The sequence below is a fragment of the Euprymna scolopes genome, chromosome 46 (genome assembly GCF_053919585.1).
Source record: "Euprymna scolopes isolate OS-2025 chromosome 46, ASM5391958v1, whole genome shotgun sequence".
NCBI classification, from domain to species: domain Eukaryota; kingdom Metazoa; phylum Mollusca; class Cephalopoda; order Sepiida; family Sepiolidae; genus Euprymna; species Euprymna scolopes.
Window position 1 is genome coordinate 170,338,781 of NC_136527.1, and position 17,504 is coordinate 170,356,284.

Here is a 17,504-nt window from a genome sequence, read left to right on the forward strand (position 1 = left end):
TCGTTCCCCAAACATCAGAAAGGAGTACACAGGAGGCCTAAACCAAATGAACCAGTCTGGAAAACCAAACTCCAAAAAAGAATAAATTGTCTTAGAAAAGAAATACCCCAGATATCTTCTTTCCTGCGGACCAAAAATCCCGGACAAAACTTAAAGAAGAAGGTAAGAACTTTAAAATCTCGATACTCCCTTCAAACAACGAACCAGCTAAGAGCCCATATAGCAGAAAATCAGGCAAAAGTGAAGGGCTTACCTGCACAAATAAAAAATAAGCAACAAAAAATTGAGTCCAGGTCCATAAACAGGTTGTTTGACAGAAACCTAAGGATAGTGTACCGAAATCTCATCAGAAATAATATCAAAGTAACATCACCACCAATACAAGAACAGATCGATAAATTCCGGAGGCCAGTGTATGAGGACCCAAAACAACATCGGGAGAGGGAGTGGATAGGCACAATAAAAGGATCAGTCAAGGGCAAGGAAAAATGGAAATTACCAAAGCAGCTTTAAATAAAAAGATAATCCACTACAACAACTTCAAAAGCCCAGGAATTGATAACATTCCAAATTTCTGGATGAAAAAGCTGACGGCACTACATCAACACTATGCCCTGGCATTCAACCGAATTATTGGTGGCAAAGAAGAACCACCAGAATGGCTCACTATTGGCAAAACAACTCTTATACCCAAGAGCCAGGAAACACATTTGCCAAATAAATACCGGCCTATCTGCTGCCTTTCAACCACATACAAATGGCTTACTGGAATAATTGCCGATGCAATTCATCAGCATTTGACTGATGGTGAATACCTTGAGAAGGAGGAGAAAGGGTGCACAAAAACAAGCTTGGGACAAAAGATCAATTTCTTCTGAACAAAACAATCCTGGAAGAATGTAGGAAGCGACAAAGAAACCTGTCAATGGCTTGGATTGACTACAAAAAGGCATTTGACAGTGTGCCGCATTCCTGGATAATGTGGTGTCTGAAGCTGTATTATGTCCATGAGAACATAAGATCTTTTATTACAAAACAAATGACAATGTGGCAAACATCTATTTCCCTACGCCACATGGAAGGGACAATACAGTCCTTAAATATTAGCATCCAGCGAGGCATATTTCAAGGCGATAGCCTATCACCACTACTATTCTGCCTTGCAATCGATCCACTCAGCAAGCTTCTAAAAAATGTGATGCTGGGTACAATCTCAGTAGAGACAGAAAAAAAGATAAAAGTAAAAGAGTGAATCATTTACTTTGCATGGACGATCTAAAACTCTATGCAGAGACAGAAAAACACCTTGTCTCCCTGAGAGAAATTGTGAAAACGTTCTCAGAGGATATCTGCATTGAGTTCGGATTTGACAAATGTGCTAAATGCACAATAAAAAAGGGGAAAAACATCATCCGAACATCTTCAGATTAAGGACAGCCTCATTGAAGATTTGAAAGAGGATTCCACGTGCAAATACTTTGGCATTGAGGAAAACATAAATGTGGAACACGAAAACATGAGACGTAGAGCAGAATAAGAATATACAGTACGTCTGAAAAAGATCCTCAAATCTGAACTAACCCCTAAAAACAAAATTATGGCTATAAACCAACTTCCAATACATGTGATCACGTACGGTTTCGGTATTATAGACTGGCCTCAATATTAAAAAAAAACAGGCTCGATACAAAGACCAGGAAACAAGTATCCCTACATATATATATATATACAACCATGCATATCGAGCCACTATAGTAAGCATGGCCCAATATATTAAAAGTTCAACGCACGTGACAATGGAAATGGTGAAAGACCATCATAATCATCTTTCACAACAAACCTCAATCACAAAGCTTGCTGAAAACTTTCAAGTCATACTGGAGAACACAGTCGATGTACACGATAAACCACCGACACAGATTGCAAGAATAAAAAGAAAGAAATACACAGAAATAGAGATAGAGACAAGAAAAGAAGGATGGAAACAAAATAAGCGAACAGGGAAGTTCCTAGAGGAGCTGAACCAGCAGTACATAGACAAAGATGCTTCACTCCAATGGTTCAAGAGTGGGAGACTCACTTGATGAGGAAAGGCTTATTGTAGTTGGGCAAGATCAGGGCTAACTTACAAATGGATTCAAAAAGTGGCTGGCCTACAAACAAATGGCGAGTGTAGGTTTTGCCATTCATCGATTGAAAGCGCAGGCCATCTAATGTCTGCATGCCCAATCTTATTGGCAGATGGCCATTATACTGCTCGTCACAACAAAGTATGCAAGTACCTCAATTGAGGAAAAGCCACATTCTTGTAAAGTGTGAGGATATTTTAGTTAATAAAAACTCAGTCATATGAGAACTCAGAACACAAATTGAACAACAACAACAACAACAGTCCGTGATGTCAACATTGTAAAATAAAAGATCATGTGGCCAACCCTTGTCTACAACGATGCATTAAATTTTACATAACGATAAATAAACTCTACAAACAAAACAAGTGAGACATATAAATCTTCTCTGTTCTATGACCATCTATGAATAAGTGTTGGTATCAATAGCAAGTTGATGATTAACACGACCATCATGGATCGTTTTAGAAAAAAGCAAGCAAATCTAAGCATGGCTTGGATTCATTAACGAAATGAATATAATAATATGTCCCAATCGTGTCTACTAGGATTCCCCGAATTATCCATCCGACAATCTAAAGATATGACAAAACATATTATAAAAGTCTGGAAAAATACATTCCGTTTCCTTTTATAATAAACAACATTTCTGTGCTATTTTTCCTGTCAAAAAAATCTGCCACTTCTAAAATACTTTCAACCTGAGTCAAGATCGTCAACAGAGTTAATCAACTGTTCTATTGGAGTAAGTTCATTTAAAAACGCTTGAGCATCGGATAATAAGAAATAATGTTCACGGATAATATATAAAGTGCATTCAATGTAATTTACCAACATACAATATAAAGACAACCCGTATTTAATATGACAACAATGTATTCTGGCCTTAAATAATCTCTTGGATCTAAATTGTTCTCATAGCGAAACAAGTGCTACAAATGAACTCTTAATATCTTTAAATGACTTGAAAACAAAGTAAACTTGCAGGAAAGTAATATAATTGTTGTCGTAGATACAATTGTCCTTATTTTAAAAAGAATATTAAAATAAGGCAAAATCCTTGCAAAACCAAGCTGTAGCAAAACCTTTTGAAGACGAAAAACTATACTTTTTATCATATGTTTATTTGTCTGTTAATAACTATTAGTTGCACTCATGATATTAAGTATTGGATATATTATACTTTTTATCATGTGTTTCTTTGTCTGTTAATAACTATTAGTTGCACTCATGATATTAAGTATTGGATAGAATCTCTCTTATGAAATCTGATGTCTTTTTATAGTTTTAGTTATTGATTGATCAGCTGGAGACAAACTTGATAATTATAAATCATCAACGATTTATTAATATTTTTCGTTTCATTGTTTATTCTATGTTTGAGTGTTAAACCAGACAAAGAGACATTTAATATATTCGAACAAACTAAACAAAAAATAATTGAAATATGTGTCACAATATGAAATGACTTAATAAAAACATGTTTCTTTTCAAAAAAGTATATTTTAATTTAATTCTGTCATTTTTATTAATTATTTTTCTTGATTAACTCAGTAAAAGCATCAAATAAATAGACAACCAGACGAAGTAACTTTATTTAATTATGACATCAGTAACTTAACAATAAAAAATTAACAGTGTATTTTTGAACAGCAAAACACACTTTCACATAAAATATTTTCTACGATTATTAAATTAAATAATATAATTGTTGTGGTAGAGATAGTTGTCCCAAGTAAGAAAAATAATATTTAACGTTAGACAGAATCTTTGCTAAACCAAGCTGTAGCAAAACTTTTAGAAGATAAACTAAACTATATTTTGTGTCTATTAATAAATATTAGTTACCCTCATGATATTATGTATTGGATAGGAGCTCTCTCATGAAATCTGTGGTCTTTTTATATTTTTAGTTTTTGTTTGATCAGCCTGAGACAAACAAAATAAAGATAAGACTTCAACAACTTCAAACTAAACTAAAATATTTTTTTTGCATTATTATTAATGAACTTTTGATTAACTCTGTAAAAGGATGCATTAACTAAATATAATAAAGCAAATGAAGTAACTTCATTTAATATTGACATTAGAAACTTATTAGAGTTCACTTTTTATTGATAGTAAACACATGAAACAAGTTCCTTTCAATGTAATCTCCTTTGGCTGCAATCCAATTGTTATACTGTTCTTACACCTTTAGGAAGGTCCCATGAAATCTATTTTATGTGAGCGTGTCAGTGACCCTTGTCAGAACATCTTTCATCTCCTCAATCATGTAATAATGCCAGCCTGTAAGGTTTTCCTTGATCCTAAGGAATAACTTACAGTCACATGGAGAAAGGTCTAGACTAAAGGGAGGATAAAAAACTGTATTGATGCACATCTCGATTAAATAGTCTGTAACAAGAATGGAACTGTTGGGTGCTGCATTGTTGACTGGTGGAAATGCCAATGGCACGATTTGAAGAGGGCTGACATCTTCGACGTTATCTCTTCCTGAAATTCTTTAAAACCTGAACATATTATTCCTTGTTGATTGTCAGTCCAGTGGGAGCCCATCCCCTGCTGTATCTGTTTATTTGAACCTGAAATCATGAAAAAATTGTTTAATCACCTCATGTTATATATGGAATGGTACATATCCCGGTAATGAGAGAAACAAAGTAAATAAAGTTTGAAAATAATATTTATTAAAGGAAAAGGCTAGAATCGAACCCAGTATTCAGAAGTTGAAAAGAATATATATTACTATTTAGATACGATTTTAGGAATGTAGAGCGCCTACTGTCCAGTGTGTCAGGTCAAATATCAGACGATGTAAATTAAGCAATGTCTTTGTTTTGCCAAAAACGTGTTGGACATATACGTATGTAAATTAATGTAAGAAACATTGATATAACTGAACACGCTTCTGACGTCACAAAGAAAATTAGAAACAACATATCGAGTTAAGAGGGATTCAAAGGATATTTCAGTCAAAGTTAAGTTAAGTTCGGAACAGTCAGAGAAGAGTTTGATGAGCCCCTTTTGGAAGCGAAAGAAGGAGTGACAAGACAATGTTTTTTACATAGGCGTAACCAATTATCAAAGCCAGAGACGACTCGAGGATAAAGGTTAAGACTTTACCGTATTCAGTTGGACAATATAGTAATCGTTAGTAACGGAAATTCGGTAAATTTGTTAACTTAAGTGGAACGGCTCATCAAGAACTTGTTTACATTGGACTTGAAGACAACCTTATTGTAGTCAGCTGGAAAGCAGGAAAATGGAATACAGTACCACAGGCGTGCAGTTCTAAGAAAGAAGTTTTGTTCGTGGAATCTACATTTAGGTTTAGGCACAGATAAAGTGTGGGGGAATTATTGATAGTGTTTTCAGCTAGACGAGTGTTTCTTGTGAAGGTTTGGCGATGAAGGGACCATAGATTGAACACTTTCCATGAAAATAACGATACATCAGAGACAAACTCGCAACATCTCTTCTGTGAGATAGAGGTTGCAGGGAAGAGAAAAGGACATCTCTTACGTGGCTACGAAGTCTATTTTGAACTCTATCAAGGCAGGACAATTCCACAGGCGTGCAGTTCTAAGAAAGAAGCTTTGATCATCGAATCTATGTTTAGGTTTAGGTACAGATAAAGAGTGGGGAAAATTATTGATAATGTTTTCAGCTAGTCTAGTATTTCTTGTGAAAGTTTGGCGAAGGGGGGACCATAGATTGAAGCTCAGTTGAACACTTTCCATGAAAAGAACGATAAAGCAGAGACAAACTCGCAACATCTCTTCTGTGAGACAGAGGTTGCAGCAAAGAGAAAAGGACATCTCCCACCAGGTCACGAAGTCTATTTTGACCCCTATCAAGGCAGGAAAAGTCTTTTCTAGCAGCTCCTGCCCATATGTGGCAAGAGTATTCCATCCTTGGACGTATCTGGCTCTTATATAGATAGAGAATTGCATCAGCAGTTAGATATCTACTAGCTCGTTAGAAGGATCCGACCATTTTTCCAGCGGCCTTGGCAAGAGACTTGATGTACGTGTTCCATTTAAGATCAGGAGTAAAGTTCAAGCCCAGAAGCTTCAAAACATAAGTCCTCTCCAAGACGAGAGCCATTCATTTCAATTGATGCCAAATGGGGATCAGAACGTTGATGATGTAAAGATAGAAGCTTGGTTTTATATGCATTAAAAGTAACCAACCACTCTTTTCCCCATTATATCACGTGCTCAAGATCAGAGGAGAGAGAATTGGAGAGAATTTGGTCGTTTATGGTCTTAGATATGCTACCATATATGGTAGTGTTATCAGCATAAAGCTCTACGAATGATGTAAAGCTGTGATTTGGAAGATCATTAATGTAGATCAGGAAAAGAGTTGGTCCCAGGATAGACTCCTGAGGGACTCTAGCATTAATACTGTGAGCTTCTGATTTTTGCCCATTAACTACTACTCTTATGAACCTATCAGAGAGAAATGATTTAATAATTGAGAAGACATTTCCAGCTATACCATAACTGGAGATTTTGTGAAGTAAACCTTTATGTCATACCCTATCAAACGCCTTTGATATGTCAAGAGCAATTGGTTGCCTCCGTCGAGAGATTCACTAATCCTGTAAGCACATCTGCTGTAGATCTAGCAGAACGGAAACCATATTGCATGTCACTAAGAAGGTTATTTTTGTTGCGATGGTTGATTACTTCTCTATTTAACGCAGATTCCAGCAACTTACTAATGACGCACAGGAGACTTATTTGCCTATACTGAGAGGAGAATGAACGATCACCTGAATTCTTAAATACAGGACATACTGGTGAGATTTTCCAGGGTGATGGGAAGCAATTCTCCTTAAGACAAAGTTTAAACATCTCTTCCAACCGTAAGAGTAAATATCATTTTATAAGTAAATTTAATGTGATTTAGTCTATCATCTTGGTAAATGAACATATGTAACACTCTTCCAAAGTTTTAACGGTCTCACCCCTTCTTCAACTGTCTGTCCCCACCCTCAATAATGAAGTGAGTAACAAGAACTGTCCATTTCACATTCGCATGAATCCCCTAAGAATGATTAGAATTGTCATCGTCGTCGTCATCACAGTGTATTTTCCTCTATTGTTATTCATCCCCGTTTTATATTATCGTTATGTGTCGTCCTACACGATATTCATATCATGAACCGGTGTGTCAAGGTGATTATGCTGTATTATATTCATCTAAATTATTTATTAATAATCATTTTTATGTTAGTTAACCAAGTGTTCATAAAACCAATAATCGTTTCTTGCAGTTGTATTTTCTATTTTAAGTATATTTTAAGTATAAAATTGTTCATTTTATTATCTCGTAAGATTTCAACTTTCCAAACGATTAAAACATACTTTCTTATTTGTATCAAATTAAGATTTTTATTTTCTATGAAATAATTGCAGAATTATTAATAAGAAGTTTATCATTGTTACTAGGATCTTATTAACTGAGATCTGATTTCACAGTGAAAAAAAACTGTTTAATTCTATTTGAAAAGTTTTAATATATTTTACATACAATCACATTAGAATCTTTTCATTGGACTGTTGTCCCTAAGACTTGTTAGCTTAGCTATGATTACACAGTGGAAATTTTAATTTAGAAAATTTAAATACGATAACGTTAGAAACACTTCAAACATTTTTCATTTTTTTTTCACCCTGGATTTACGAAATGGATCCTGGCAGATAAAATTGCATGAAACAAGCAGTCGCTTGACAACATTTACTACACCATTTGATCGGTCTTGGTGGAAAGTATTATCATTTGTGATTGTTCCAGCTCCGGAGATATTTAAAAAGGCCCTCTTTAACAATGTATCTGATTTAGAAGGGGTGATTATCAAAGCAGATGATCTTCTGGTGATTGGGAAGGGTAAAACAATGGAAGAATCAACAGTTGACCATGGAATAAAACTCATGAAACTGTGGCAGAGTTATCGTGATCGTGGGATGCGATTAAATACTGGCAAATTGAAGCTACGGCGAACATATATATCTTTCCTATGTCACATGATTACCAGTAAGGTTTTACTTTCTGGTCCTGGGAAGGTAAATGTCATAAAAGAGATGCCATGCCCTACAGATGTTTAAGGACTACGACGATTGGTTGGATTCGTGAATTACCTGGCAAGATTTTTGCCACACATACCTTTTTGCCACACATACCATCATTCGTAGACATTTTTGCTGACGACACTACCATCTATGGTAGCACATCTAAGACAGTAAACGACCAAGTTCTCTCTGATTCTCTCTCCTCTGATCTTGATCACGTTGTACAATGGGGAAAGGAGTGGCTGGTTACTTTTAATGCATCTAAAGCCAAGCTTCTATCTTTACATCATCAACGTTCTGATCCCCATCTGGCATCAATTAAAATGAATGGCTCTCGTCTTGGAGAGGCCTCAAGTTTTGACAGGCTTCTGGGCTTGACTTTTACTCCTGATCTTAAATGGAATACGTACATACAATCTGTTGCAAGGGCCGCTGGAAAAATGGTCGGATCCTTCTATCGATCCAGTAGATATCTCACTGCAAATGCAATTCCGTATCTATATAAGAGCCAGATACGTCCAAGGATGGAATACTCTTGCCACATATGGGCAGGAGCTGCTAGAAAAGACTTTTCCTGCCTTGATAGAGTTCAAAATAGACTTCGTGGCCTGGTGGGAGATGTCCTTTTCTCTTCGCTGCAACCTCTATCTCACAGAAGAGATGTTGCTAGTTTGTCTCTGCTTTATCGTTCTTTTCATGGAAAGTGTTCAACTGAGCTTCAATCTATGGTCCCCCCTCGCCAAACTTTCACAAGAAATACTAGACTAGCTGAAAACATTATCAATAATTTTCCCCACTCTTTATCTGTACCTAAACCTAAACATAGCTGAAAACACTATCAATAATCCCCCAACTCTATTTGTGCCTAAACCTAAACATAGATTCTATGATCAAGGTTTCTTTCTTAGAACTGCACGCCTGTGGAATTGTCTTCCGTTTTCCTGCTTTCCAGCTGTCTATAATATGGTTGTCTTCAAGTCAAACGTGAACAAGTTTCTGATGAGCCGTTCCACTTAAGTTTACAAATTTAACGAACTTCCATTACTATCGATTACTATATTGTCCTTTTGACTACTCTATACTCTTTAACCCTTATCCTTGAGTGGCCTATCGGCGTTGATAAGTGGTGACGCCTATGTAAAAAACATACCTGAGGTGATGGACCCAATTCGAAATATTGTGAAGGCAGATGTGCCATGGACGTGATTCCAAATTCATGAAGAGGCTTTTGGTAAAATTATAAAGTTAATGAGTCAGGCACCAGTGCTGAGATAGTATGACCCCAACAAATCTTTGATCATTCAATGTGATGCAAGTGAGAAGGGTATGGGGGCTGCACTTCTGCAAGAACGTTAACCCCTAGCCTATATCAGTCGTGCGCTGACCGACACAGAAACCCAATATGTACAAATTGAAAAAGAGCTGCTAGTGAAAGGTTTCTTCAGTATACTTTTGGTCGACGGATAACAGTACTGAGCGATCATATGCCATTAGAAGCGATCATGAAAGAAGAATTGGGAAAATGCCCAAAACGACTGCAAAACATGCTGATGCGACTACAGGCTTATGATGCTACCGTTCAGTACCATCCGGGTAAGATGTTCTTTGCAGAAACACTATCAAGAGCATACATCCAGGGAGTGAACAGCGAATATATGGGCAATGAAGATGATTTCAAGGAAGCTGAATGTATTCCTGTAACAGAGAGAAGGGTGCTTGAACTTCGCTCAGCCACAAAGGAAGACAAAAGCATCCAGCAGTTGCAGTAAGTAATTGTCGAAGGATGGCCAGAAGACAAAATGCATCTTGACCAAGAGGTGAGACCATTCTTTAGCATGCACCATGAAATGACGGTACAAGATGGGTTAATTTTCAGAGGAAACCGGGTAGTGGTTCCGATGACCCAGCGGGCTGTTCCAAAAAGAAAAGCTGCATTCCACACACGTAGGAATAAAAGGATGTTGCAGAGGGGAAAGAGAATGCTTATATTAGCCAAACATGAACAGTCAGATCATAGACTCTTTCGAAATGTCCCACATGCAGAAAATACTAATTAGGTAATCCAGTCGAACCACTAATGGTACATGAAGTTCCTGACAGACTCTGAGCGAAAGGGAAGTGGACCTTTTTAAGTTTGCAGATAGAGACTATCTACGTACTTTTGATTATATGAGCAATTTCTGCGAAATTAATCATCTTCAAAATACAGAAGAAAAGACAGTAATCATCAAACTTCAGCACCATTTTTCACGACATGGAATGCCAGATCAGTGGTAACTGATAATGGGATTCAGTTTAGTAACCAGAGATGTTCTATGTTTGCAAAAAAGTGGTGTTTCATACATACACTTGTCAGTCCATAGAAAAGCAAGGCGAATAGCAAAGTGGAATCTGCGGTAAAGATGGCAAAGAACCTTTTCCGGAAAGTGATGGAAGATAAGGCAGTTCCATACCTAGCAATGTTGGATCACAGAAATACACTAGCTAAAGGTCTCTAATCATCAGCCCAGTAGCTGATGTCAAGAAGAACAAAAACAGTTCTCCCAACTAGAGAGGAGTTACTCAAACCAGAAGTGCCCCAAAAATTTTTTAAGTTTGTTTAGCGAGACAGCAGGAAACAAGAACAGTCCTTTAACCAAATAGTAAAACCACTTCACCATGGAGATGTAGTAGGTGCGTCAGAAACTGACCTTAAGAACGCGTGAAAAATATTGAATAATTAGACCTCCTATCTTTCCAAGCTAATAACTACTTGAAAAATGTGACTCAAAACCTGTTTTTTTTTTCAATTAAAGGAGCAAAGACCAAAATTTAAAAAATAACAGGTTTAATACCAAATTATGAAATATATTTTTAATCGGTTTTCTTTAAAATAGATTTGAAGAATATCAACGAAATTTTACTTGTGTCGATTATAAAAAAATCGATATAAATTCCAAAAAATCACTTACCCATAATAATTACTAATCATTGTGTAGTTCCATTCCTCACTGTAAAGAATTTATCAATATTCATATTTTAAATTCCATTTGTTTTTTGTTTTTTTGATAAAAGAACTTTTAAATGCCTATTTGAAAAAGGCGCCATTAACGTAAGCATTTTACGTTCTTATCAAAAACCGGAAGTATTTTTTTTTTATGGTTTTGAACTACGGGTGGACAGAAAGAAGAAAAAACCACACGTTCGTGTTAGTCATCTAATCTTGTCCGTAAAGAAATATGCGTTCCCATAGTTTAAAAATAGTCTGAGAATATTTTATCTTCAATTTGTGATAAAAATTCAAATTGACCTTGAAAATATTGTAAAAATTGAACCAATAGAAATTTTTTATGGATTTTTAAAGTTTAAAAATTGAAAAATATTTGACTCGTAAAATTCAATTGATTTCATTACATAAAAAATGGCTGCCTGAAGGCTCGCAGGCACTTTGTAAACACTTTTTTTTTTTAATAAAAAATAATATTTCTATTATTTTTCAAAAAAATCTTTAATAGTTTATTTTGGAAGTATATTCCATAAAGAAAATAAACAACCCACTTTTAAACAAAAATTATATTTTTTTTTTTTAATATTTTATTCGCAGTTTTGTGTTAAGGGTGTCAAAAATTTCCAAAAATTCTGATACACCTATAGCATGTAGAAGGGATGAAAGCACAAATAAAGGGTCAGAAAGTGGTAAAAGGCAATCGGATGACGGAGATGATGATTGATTCATATGAAGTGCAGAGCGAAGTATACAGGAATAATGGTCACAGTACAGAAGAGGCATATAACACAGATTAACCTCAATATGAAGGTAAAATAAAAGAAAGACGAAACCCGACACAACGCCCAATAATAATAAGCACAAGACAAACCAAGCCTGAAAAGAGTGCGGACAACACGGTCGGGAAGAATAGTAAGAGATACTGTGAGATTTTAGGATTTCACAAAAAAAGTGAAAAGGGCAGAATAATCCTTGTTATGCGGAGGGTAGTCAGACAAATGAATACGTAGGTCACTTCTCTTTTTATATATATGTTTTAGTTTAATTCTTATCAATTTTTGTTCTTGTCTTTGAGAAGAGGGAGAATGTTGCATGAGGAACTATTCAGGGTGTTCACCGTTTGGAGTTAAGCCCCTTGGGACGACTTATGTTTACAGAGTAGAATAAAGACGCACACATATCGGTCGTTGTGTTGTGTTTAATCCGTTGGCATCCTAAGAAATGACACACAAGCTTCATGTATTTTGTATATTTTAATGAAATACAAAGAATAGGTCTACTAAAGAAATTAAATAGAAAAGAGAAATTTAATAAAGCATGGAGTATTGACAAGTTTTAATCTAAACTTGTTAGTAAAACATTTCGAACATTAAACTAATTAACAGATATTTTTACACGAGGAACGAAATAATGATGACACCGTGTTATTACGATGACCTTTAAATTCAGTTGATTTTCTCTTTAAATAACTTCACGTTTAAATCGTGTTTTTCATCTTCTATTTTTTTATTCTTTTATATTTTCATATATTTCATTTCCTAATGAATTGGACACACGAAACAAAAGTTGTATGAATTTACTAAAGAAATCCTAACAAGGAAAAAAAATTCTGTTTTGAACACAAAGAACAAAACAAAAAACAAATTCATCCCGCCTTTTTTTTTTCGTATTGAATTCATGGAATAAAAGGTGAGTATTTAGTATTTAGTACATTTTTAAATTAATCTTAAACATTAAAATAAGTTTACTTTTTTATTATAATCCTATGAAAATATTGCTTCTGCCTTGCTTTATAACAAACGTGAATAAACTATATGAATTTCCGATTTGAAAAATCTCCTAAAAATATATTCTTCAATCTGAGATTTATATTGTTGTCAAAATTGTGTTTATTTTAGTAAAACTTATGTGATTTTCTGTTAAAATAATAATGTTTACCATCAACACAATATTTTTTTTTTAATTGTCGTTAAAGAATTCCGTTTGAGCTTTTATGCTTTATCCAGTATTTTACATTTAAAAATAGAAATCACGATACGTATGAATCTATGTTCCGTATTGAAACCATCATGCTATTATTTAAAAATCCTTTCTTAACATCGGGAGGGGATGGTTTTAACTTAAACACACTATTTAAAATATCGCGCGGTAACAGATGCACAGGCAACAATACATCACTTTCTTTTATAAAGTTGACATGAAATGAATACTCATTTATTGGCCATCACAAATTAACAGAAATTTAATGTAGAAAAACATTGTTGTAAAATATTTGCAACCGTAGTTTACTCCCACTAAGAATTTAAAATCTTTTTTTATTACGTTTCAAATGTCTCAAATATTTTCTGCAAAAGGGAAATAAAACCGTAATAAATATTTAAGATTTTAGAGTAGGGTATCACTTTCCATTATAAATTTAATGTAAACTGAACTCCGATTTAATTGCCAGACAATTGCCAACAAAACGTAATCATTCCCAGTTTCTAAATCTGTCATACGATGAGGAGGGGACGTCCGATTGATTTTTGGTTTCTGGCGTCTTTCTTTTTTTGTGGAGAAAAAAGTTTACATTTTTAAAACTATTCTTTACTTTCACAATTAAATATACAAAGGAGTGTCACTGTTACATTTTATTGGGTGGAATTATACTAGTATTGTGTTTAATTTTCAATTTTGGAGAGATTGATAAGATTCCCGAGGTAACTGTTGCATGTCAGCTATTTTTCTTCTTGTTCGAACGAAGATCCGGCACTAGTTTTTATTTATTTATTTCAAAATAAACGCTTCAAAACAATGCTAATTAACAAAAACACTTGGTGCATACTAAGAATGGCTTTCTAAATAATAACATTATTAATTAAAAGAGGTTGTGTTCATTTGAAACAGAACAAAAAATAAAATGGATGAGTAAAAAATGACCCCACCCAAATCTAACATTAAAATTTCAGAATAATTAAACAACCCCCGTTTTATATATACATATATATCTATATAAAAATGAATAAATAGAATGACACTTTAAAAACATATTAATTTTGATTTTTTTTTTATATTCATGAAAGCCAATAAAGATATTTACGGTATTTTATATTTACTAAATTGTTTGGTGAAATTACAGAATAATTAACGATAGATGAATTCTAATCTGCTTAAAAAATACGTCAGAAAGCCAAACTAATTATAAACCCCCTTCCCTTTTTTTTTCAAAACTTGAAATGGTGAACGATTACATGTCTCGTTGAGCGCTGATTGGACATAAAGTAGGTGCTCATTTTACGTTAAATTTATTTAGGAAAGAAAAATAAATAATATATATCAAATTAATATATAATCAAAATAGTAATAATTTATCAATTAAAAAAACTAATCAGTATAGTTCGATATTCGGAATCTAAAACTAATATATATATATATATATATATATATATATATATATATATATATATATATATATGTGTATATATATATATATATATATAGTAATAGCTTAATCGCCATATATATTTTATAAATTACTATATATATATATATATATACTAACTATATATATATATATACTAACTAGCTCTACCTACGTATTGAGCACTTTTGAAGTAAATACTTAAAGTTTACGCATAAATCTATACTTTCGTATATTAAATTTATGTGAGTAAATGAAGTAGTTATATATATATATATATATATATATATATATATATATATATATATATATTAAGGACTATCCACTTATCTTGTGCTTCCTTTTTAAAATTAAATATGTTTGTAACTCTCTTTCAAAATGTCTTTTAACATGTTTTATTAATCATTTGTTCATATATATATATATATATATATATATATATATATATATATATATATATATATATATATATATAGTCCTATTGCCTCAATGTAGATTCGTTTAACCTTATGTCACTTTCAGACATAATAGAAGGTTCCTATTGGCCTTTGGATTTTTACACAACTGGCCAACTAGTAAATGGTTTGCAACAAAAAAAGAAAACTTGTTATTATCAAAGGGAAATGGAATCATATCGTCTTTTCTACGGCAACAACTTTATTCTCCAACCTTGTTCTATATGAGTAATTTAAAATGTATGTGGTAAACTATATGAAAACTTGCTGGTAAATATATTAGATATAAATAATATTGAACCTATAAACAGAATGATATATGAACACGTTATGCTATCTATCTATCATATGAATATCATTGATAAGAATATATTTGTATGCTGATTATTATAATAGTAACAATATTACTATAAAATATAATAATTTAATAAATATGAACGATAAAAAATACATTAATGGATTAGAAAGCTAAATGACAAACTATAAAAATAGAATAATAGTTAAAATAGAATACAATTTTATACAATTTGATTAATAAATATATAATTATAAATATCACAAAATAAGTTTAAGGATTAAAAGTGAAATACCAAAATATAAAAATATAATAATCAAAATATAAATAATTTAATTTGATATAATTTACTAAACATGAACAATTAAAAACTAAGTTAAAGGATTAAAAGTTTAAATTACGAAATAAAGAAAATATAATAATGATTGAAATATAAATAATTCAATTTAATATAATTTAATAATTATGAACGATAAAAAATTAAATTAAAGGATTATAAAGTGAAATCACGAAATAAAAAACAATAATGATTGAAATAGAAGTAATTAAATGTAATATAATTTATAAATATGAACCATCAAAAAATAAGGTAAAGGATATAAAATTGAAATCACAAATATAAAAATATGATAATAAATGAAAATATAAAAATGATTGAAATAAAGTAATTAAATCTGATGCAATTTAATAAATATGAACGATCATAAAATAAATGAAAATATAAAAATGATTGAAATAAAGTAATTAAATCTGATACAATTTAATAAATATGAACGATCATAAAATAAATGAAAATATAAAAATGATTGAAATAGAAGTGATTTAATCTGATACAATTTAATAAATATGAACGATCATAAAATAAATGAAAATATAAAAATATAAAAATGATTGAAATAGAAGTAATTAAATCTGATACAATTTAATAAATATGAACGATCATAAAATAAATGAAAATATTAAAAATGATTGAAATAAAGTAATTAAATCTGATACAATTTAATAAATATGAACGATCATAAAATAAATGAAAATATTAAAAATGATTGAAATAGAAGTAATTAAATCTGATACAATTTAATAAATATGAACGATCATAAAATAAATGAAAATATTAAAAATGATTGAAATAGAAGTAATTAAATCTGATACAATTTAATAAATATGAACGATCATAAAATAAATGAAAATATTAAAAATGATTGAAATAAAGTAATTAAATCTGATACAATTTAATAAATATGAACGATCATAAAATAAATGAAAATATTAAAAATGATTGAAATAGAAGTAATTAAATCTGATACAATTTAATAAATATGAACGATCATAAAATAAATGAAAATATAAAAATGATTGAAATAAAGTAATTAAATCTGATACAATTTAATAAATATGAACGATCATAAAATAAATGAAAATATAAAATGATTGAAATAGAAGTAATTAAATCTGATACAATTTAATAAATATGAACGATCATAAAATAAATGAAAATATAAAATGATTGAAATAGAAGTAATTAAATCTGATACAATTTAATAAATATGAACGATCATAAAATAAATGAAAATATAAAAATGATTGAAATAAAGTAATTAAATCTGATACAATTTAATAAATATGAACGATCATAAAATAAATGAAAATATAAAAATGATTGAAATAGAAGTGATTTAATCTGATACAATTTAATAAATATGAACGATCATAAAATAAATGAAAATATAAAAATATAAAAATGATTGAAATAGAAGTAATTAAATCTGATACAATTTAATAAATATGAACGATCATAAAATAAATGAAAATATTAAAAATGATTGAAATAGAAGTAATTAAATCTGATACAATTTAATAAATATGAACGATCATAAAATAAATGAAAATATAAAAATGATTGAAATAGAAGTAATTAAATCTGATACAATTTAATAAATATGAACGATCATAAAATAAATGAAAATATTAAAAATGATTGAAATAGAAGTAATTAAATCTGATACAATTTAATAAATATGAACGATCATAAAATAAATGAAAATATTAAAAATGATTGAAATAGAAGTAATTAAATCTGATACAATTTAATAAATATGAACGATCATAAAATAAATGAAAATATAAAAATGATTGAAATAGAAGTAATTAAATCT